Consider the following 6,983-nt stretch of genomic DNA (forward strand, 5'->3'; position numbering starts at 1 on the left):
ACTAAGACCAGCTTCGGAAACTACCTAGGAAAGTTGGCCATCAAGAGCACTTGATGTGGATACATTTCCGGAGATATTGCGTGGAACACCGAATTTACTGGAACACCCATAGAAAAAGCATCGCAGCTGTCCCAACAGATATACCGAGCATTGACGCTCCCATGCCAAGACGGCCACACTCTCGGAAGCGCAACTCTAACTACTAGTGGAACGCTGAAGTAGCGAAGTATCGTAAGGAATGCTTTAAGGCCAGAAGGCGCAGTCAACGCCGAAGAAACATGCCAGAGCATGAACAACGGTACCTCGAATATAAAAAGGCACGAAAAAGTTGCAGTGTGCCATCACGAAAAGTATAAATTATTGGTTCAAACAACTCTGTGATGAGGCAGACTCAGATCAATGGAGAGGAGCGTACAAGTGGGTCATGTCAGCAATAAAAGGCAAAGGTCCCCTCCTATTATGTGCCCTAGATTATTGTGGAAGATGGTTTCGTCATTGTTCGCCCAAAAATTCATAGGTTTGGTCTAGATGAATCACCCGATTGTCCTACGTGCGAAAGTGCAGCGAAAATGCAGAACACGTTTTCTTCGTCTGCCCAAGATTTAAAAGTTCAGGGAGAAAACTTGAAACAGGGCTAAATACCCGTTTAACGGTGGAAAATCTGATAAAGTACATGGTGCAATCAAATCCAGCATGGGACGCGGTAGTTGCAATGGTGAAACGGATCCGCTAGCAGCTAAAAAAAGGGGAGTTACTGCAATTACCGCCACGCAAAGCAGTAGCAGTAGAGTGAACAGCTAAGAACTGAACAGTCCCGCGAAGCAATACCGGAATGGTGGTTCCGCGAGGAGAGTGTGGAGAAAATATGGGAGGTTTTATTCGATAAGAGTCCGACATGCGTGTCCTAGAATTCAGATGCGTATCCATGATGGATTTCCGCCAGTCAAGAAAAAGGCAGACAGTAAACCGATTTTAATAAGGTTTTGTTTTACACAGGGGGCTAAGGAGAAGTAGATTCTTGAGGAATGGAATTTTAATATTTCATTCGAATGTCAATTACTCTCGTTAATTATGATGTCAGCATCTTATTTGTATGGCTTAGGATGCGAGAAATTCGCTTGAAATTGATGTTTGAACTGCTATAACTTTGACACTAATAGTCGGATTTGCATAAAACATGGCATGTGTATGCACTGCCCTCTATGTGAGTGCAAATTTATTACTACTAGGATGAACTTAAGGGGGGTTTTCAGTCAATTTTTAAAAGTTGATAATATACGTAATATAAGTTAATTAGAGCAGATACCGGAATGAGACACATTTTGAGCCCTAGATTTCATCTAAACTTTCCCGATTTTTTCAGATTTTTGGATTGCGTAGTTACCGAAAATGAGTCCTGTCTCACTTTAACTGCGTACATTCATACTCCTTAAAAATTTATGTGATTCGCTGTATGCGTGGGATTTCATAGTTCTGCCCTTTGGGAGAAAAGCGCATGTGACAGACAGACAGATAGTGAATCGATTTTAAGAAGGTTTTGTTTTACACAAAACCTTAATGAGTCTGTGCTTATTCCAATATGGAGCCACTTTATCACCTTAGCTGCAGTTATTTGCAACATCTTCGCACTAAAGTATCTATTATTATACTAGTACGGCTGCTTATAATCAAAGTGATAATTTGGCATTTGCCAAAACTGCTCAAGAGTACGTTCTAAGTCTATAATGAATGATGCGATATACCCCATTTCCCCAAAAAGGTCATAAAACTCAGTAAAGTGCACAAAATATGAATATTCACAATTGTATTGTAAATAAGCAGAAATATTCCCAAACTCTAAGTTATCTAAATACTCTCGCCTACTCAACAACTAATAAGTTGAATGTCACAGTCTAGAGGCCATTGATTTATATCCTTGAATACTAAAGACTACAAATTATGTTAATTATATTTATTAACTCTCAGGTGCGAGCTCACCAACAAGTTTACAGTCTACAGCACCGTGACTATTGACAAACAACTCGAAAACCGTAAACCTAGCGCTTCATGTTTGAAAGGTTTTGCAGTTTTTTAAATAAGAACCTTAAGGTAACATGTTTTTTTTATTTTTTTCTTTTTTTGAACATTTATTTGCTTTATTGAGTTCTGCGAGGTTAGTGCACAATTGCCCAGTAGCTTATAGCTATCAGGGCCGTCTTTGATACCTGAAATTATTACATAGTACTGACTTTATTGGTAATAGTTGAATTTATACCAAACTTTCCACAATTTAGCTCCCATGCTATTTCTACAATTGAAATCCTAGGTAGAACTTAAGGTTTTGAAATTCAGCAACATATTTTTTAAAATTTTATTTGAACAGGACGAGATATATTTCGTATAAAGGTACCTCGAACATTTTTTCAGTTTGTTTCGGCAGGTAGTTACCGCTCATCACAACAACTCCCTACTACTACCTAATCCTACTAATTAAAATCACAATAAAGTCATGTCATTACCCATGCGATTCCAAAGCGAGTGCACACGTTTTCGAATAAACTGCAAGTGACCGACAGGCCGACAGACATTAATTCGAGTTCAATCAGATTTTGCATTACACAAAACCCTAAAACCTGCTTCATTCCAGCAAAATTAAACATGCTTATTAATAGCAGGGGTCAGAGCCGTGTCACCTATCAATCACGCCTAAAAGTACTTGTTAATAAGTTAACTAAGCTGGAAAACATAACCACTTCGTTAAGGCTGATAACATTACGACCTCGGCTATTTAAATAAAAACACGAAAAAATACTAAGAAAGTCAGCAAAATACATACGCTATCTATAAAAGAAATTTTTTCTCTGAACATCGATATGAAACTGCAAACTAGAATTTTAAAAATACATAAATTCTATTCAATATTGAAAACGTATGAACCAAGTAAGATACAGGCTAGCTTCTCTAAATCCAGATGTTGTCTAGGGTACGGACCGCGGTCATCTAAAACATAGATGTTCATGATTTTTTTTGTGATTATCTCGTTTGTGTAAGCTGTTATTAAGATGTAAAGATAATAAAACTGACGGGCAATAATGAAAAGCTATGTGGATATCCCATAATCCACATAAAACATTAGTAGGTGCCATGTAAAAGCGATCACAAACTTGCACTTAACTTGAACAGAATTTGTAAAAAGAGCACCATTTATTCTTAAGGTTTGCTGTGAGACGTATTATACGTCAACTTTCCTTAAAATGCACTCAAATAAATAAACAATCAATCCGAATATAATAACCCAGATAGTAAGTAGAAGAAAACACAATACACCCTTAGTGATGGTTCTTAAAAAACTGTTAATACACTTTATACATTTTATAATAAATTATGCACTTTTTATGGATGGAGTTCCTGGAGCTTTTTTGTATGGTGGTTATCCAATTCAACAGCACGTTGAGGGCACCAGATAGCCTCCCTATTTCATCCACGTATCCCGGACAATGGAGCATAAGATGGTCTGAGTTGCCTTGGATATAGAACTGATGCAAACGCTTCCTGTAACCACCCTGTCACGTAAGGAACTATGGGTCAATGGTAATAAAATTCTTTGTGTTTCGGCTCGGCCCTCTGCTTTTTCCTAAATAATCCAGACCTATTCGTTCTTCTTCTGCGCTAGAGAAAATGCGTCTCATTCGCTAGAAGATCCAAGCGAATCATTCCCGCGATGACGCATATTGCTTCACCTGATACTATAGTATATGCGCTGCAAACCCTCAGCGCGATTGGCCTGTATACCCAACTCACTCTTCTTCTGTTCGTCGTATTGTCTATACTCGACCCTGACAGGAGTCGCATATAGCAGGATGGATTTCAACACTCCTGCAATAAGCAGCCGGCAACTATGTCTGCTAGAGATAAACTATCCTGTGCGGCCTTGTCTCGCGCATAGTGCAAACGCCTCTAGGATGTTGAGGCGGAGGATTAGTAATCCGCATTTTGACAGTATGGTTTATCCTGTGATTTTTAATAAGGACCGCCCTGGTTTTGATTTGTCCATTAGGTCCTATTTAATTATTCGTAACCAAGCTTTGATTGATTGATCGCATGATCCCGAGCCAGTGACTCATAGTTCACCTGCTTCGCCATGTATCTCCGTTCGATGTTGCTGTTATGGGGGATAGCAACATCAATAATATATGCGGGGCGACCCGTCTTGTCAACTAACAGTACATCAGGCTTGTTATGTGCAATATGGCGATCAGTCAGAGCTTGCCGGTCCCAACACATGCTGAAAGCTGAACTATCAAGTACTGCTTACGGCTCATATCAGTAAACCGGACAGATCGATCCTTCAAGTTTAATGGAGTCAGTCCACAGTCTACCTTACAGACAGCCGCATGCAAGGGACTCGCCTGCTCTTTGCTGTAAAAATAAGGGTGCAACAAGTCGACTTGGCGATGATGTTGTGCCGCCACGTCAACTACGCCTCTGATATCACGAGGCAGGTTCATCCACTCCACTGCAGAGTTTGGATGAAACATTCGGAATTTGAATATAGTAATCCATATCCGCCGCCGGATGTTTTCCAGATCGGTATTCGTCCACGACAATATTCCGAATGCATAAGCCAGGGAAGTGAAAGCGAATATATTCAATGCGCTTATTTTATTCTTCCCCGAGAGATGCAATTTCAACATCAGCTTTACACGTCGTAGGAATTCGGACAGCAGAGTATCCTTCAGATCACCAATCGAAGATGGGTTCCTTGCAGAATTCCTAGGTATCTGCAAAAGTCTGTCTCGGTTATAGCTTCAATGTGGAGGTCACCAATGCTATGTCCGGCATGCAGCTCGTGATGACCTTTGCCGATGGATTGGATTCGATACTTGTCTAATTCAAATTCCATCCGAATATCACAGCTGAACATGTCTAATATTCGCAACAGATTTCTAATTCTAACTTGATGTCATCTTAGTACATCAAGTGTGTCAGTTCGCACTTAGCACGTAGGCCATACTTTATTGCAAAACCATGCCCTCTAGCATCATTCAGTAGCCATGAAAGGGGATTCAGTGCCATACAAAACCAAAGGGGACTTAACGAGTCCCCCTGAAAAATGCCTCTCCGTATACGGCGCTGAGGTATTAGCACCCTCAGATGTACGCACTGATAAGATGTGTCCATAACTATCGCCAAAAACTTTATTAGTTTCAGATTAATGCGATACAGATGTAGGACATCGATTAGCCAGGTATGTGAACGCTATCGAAATCGTTGACATAATCGATTTAGCAACTAAAGAGGTTTCTTTGCCCTCTAGTTGTTTGTCCTAGAACTACCGAGTCGATAATGAGTTGCTCCTTGCAACCCCCAACTCGGCAGCCCTTCTGCTTCTCGAACAGAATGTTGTTGGTCTTGAGGTTTGCATTGACCCTTCCACTAATAATGGACGTTATGAATTTGTAGAGGGTTGGAAAACAAGTAATCGGTCTTGTGTCTGCGCAGTCCTACACTGTGTCCTTCTTAGGGATAAGGTAGGTAGGTAATCCCGCAGTGAGGAAGGGTAGAAATTCCTCCGGCCGACTCATGACCTGATTTATGCTGTGCGCCAACCGATTGGTAAATTTCTTATAACAGAAATTCTGCACCCGATCCAGACCTGGGCCCCTCCAGTTCTTTAAGCTGTTTATGGCTCGTCGAATTTCCTCTTCGGCAACATCCGCAAAATTCATACCAGACGTATTGGCATGGTTTGTGCCTTCGGCAGTGATCCACTCGGCTTCCGTTACCGAAAACTGCATTGTCCGGATGCTCTGTTGAGATTCATTGAAAGATCTGAAAAAACTCCGCTGGTCTCCGGTGACGTCTGGAGTGATCTTCGCCATACCGTCGTAACCGACTGCATACTATAGAAAGTTTCTGGTTTAGTGTGTCCAAAATTTCAATTACGGGCGTTTCACTTATCTGCTGGCATTGCCAGTGCTGCTCTGAATCAGTCTAGCAATGTCCTGCCTTAGTGAGTCCCGCCGATGTTCCAGAGGAATTTTCCATGGTGTCCCGGTCACTCAAACCAATAACGCGAAAGCAAATCTTCTGACCGTGCAATCTGATAGCCGCAACAGCACCACAATGCACAAGTGATTGTAGTTGCAGCAACGACATACAACACACAGTCGAGATGCAATTTCATCATTGATTTGAGATAGAATTCTTGGAGTTGCTGGAGATGCATAGAGCCTGGGAATACCTGGTCTATACAACGGATCCATTTCCGAGAATTCTATATAAGCTTTTCGTGAAACAAAACCTCAAGAAAAGCAGTTCAATGACTGTCTGTCTGTTTGTCCGCTATGCCGATTGACACGAAATTTGATGAAAAGGTGGGAACTGTGAACGCCCACGCATACAGTAAATTACCTTTTTCTATGTTTAGTTTAAAGAGCAGAAGGGGCTCAATAGGTTACGGTGGGCGGGTCACTTAATCCGCATGGATGAGGATGATCCCACCCGGAAAGTCTATAAGGGCAATATCTATGGTAAGAAAAGAAGACGAGGCAAACCCTGCCTGAACTGGAGCGATGGCGTCGGTCAGGTCGCCAGACAGCTTTTAGGGATATCGAATTGATGGACCTCGGCGCAAAACCGGGATGTCTGGAGTTGCTTATTAAGGCAGGCCTAGACCGGATACCGGTTATTGCGCCGTTGATGATGATGATGATGAAAAGGCGGGGGTAGAATGTGATGACCCTTTCTCAGCAACTACCCAACCAAAAAATCTGAAAAAAACTGTAAAGCTGCCTCCATTCAGTGTCCAGGCCTCAAAATACTGTCTACACCCATATCAACTCTAATAAAGTGACCATAATAATAGTATATTATTGTGTTTTTGGGAAACTAACCCCCTCCCATCTTAAGTATATCCTAGATTTACAAAAAATTGCGATAATAAAGACTATAGTATGAAGTATGATATTCCCAAATTAACCATATACACAGTACGGGCTACC

This window comes from Hermetia illucens, chromosome 3 (genome assembly GCF_905115235.1).
Source record: "Hermetia illucens chromosome 3, iHerIll2.2.curated.20191125, whole genome shotgun sequence".
NCBI lineage: Eukaryota > Metazoa > Arthropoda > Insecta > Diptera > Stratiomyidae > Hermetia > Hermetia illucens.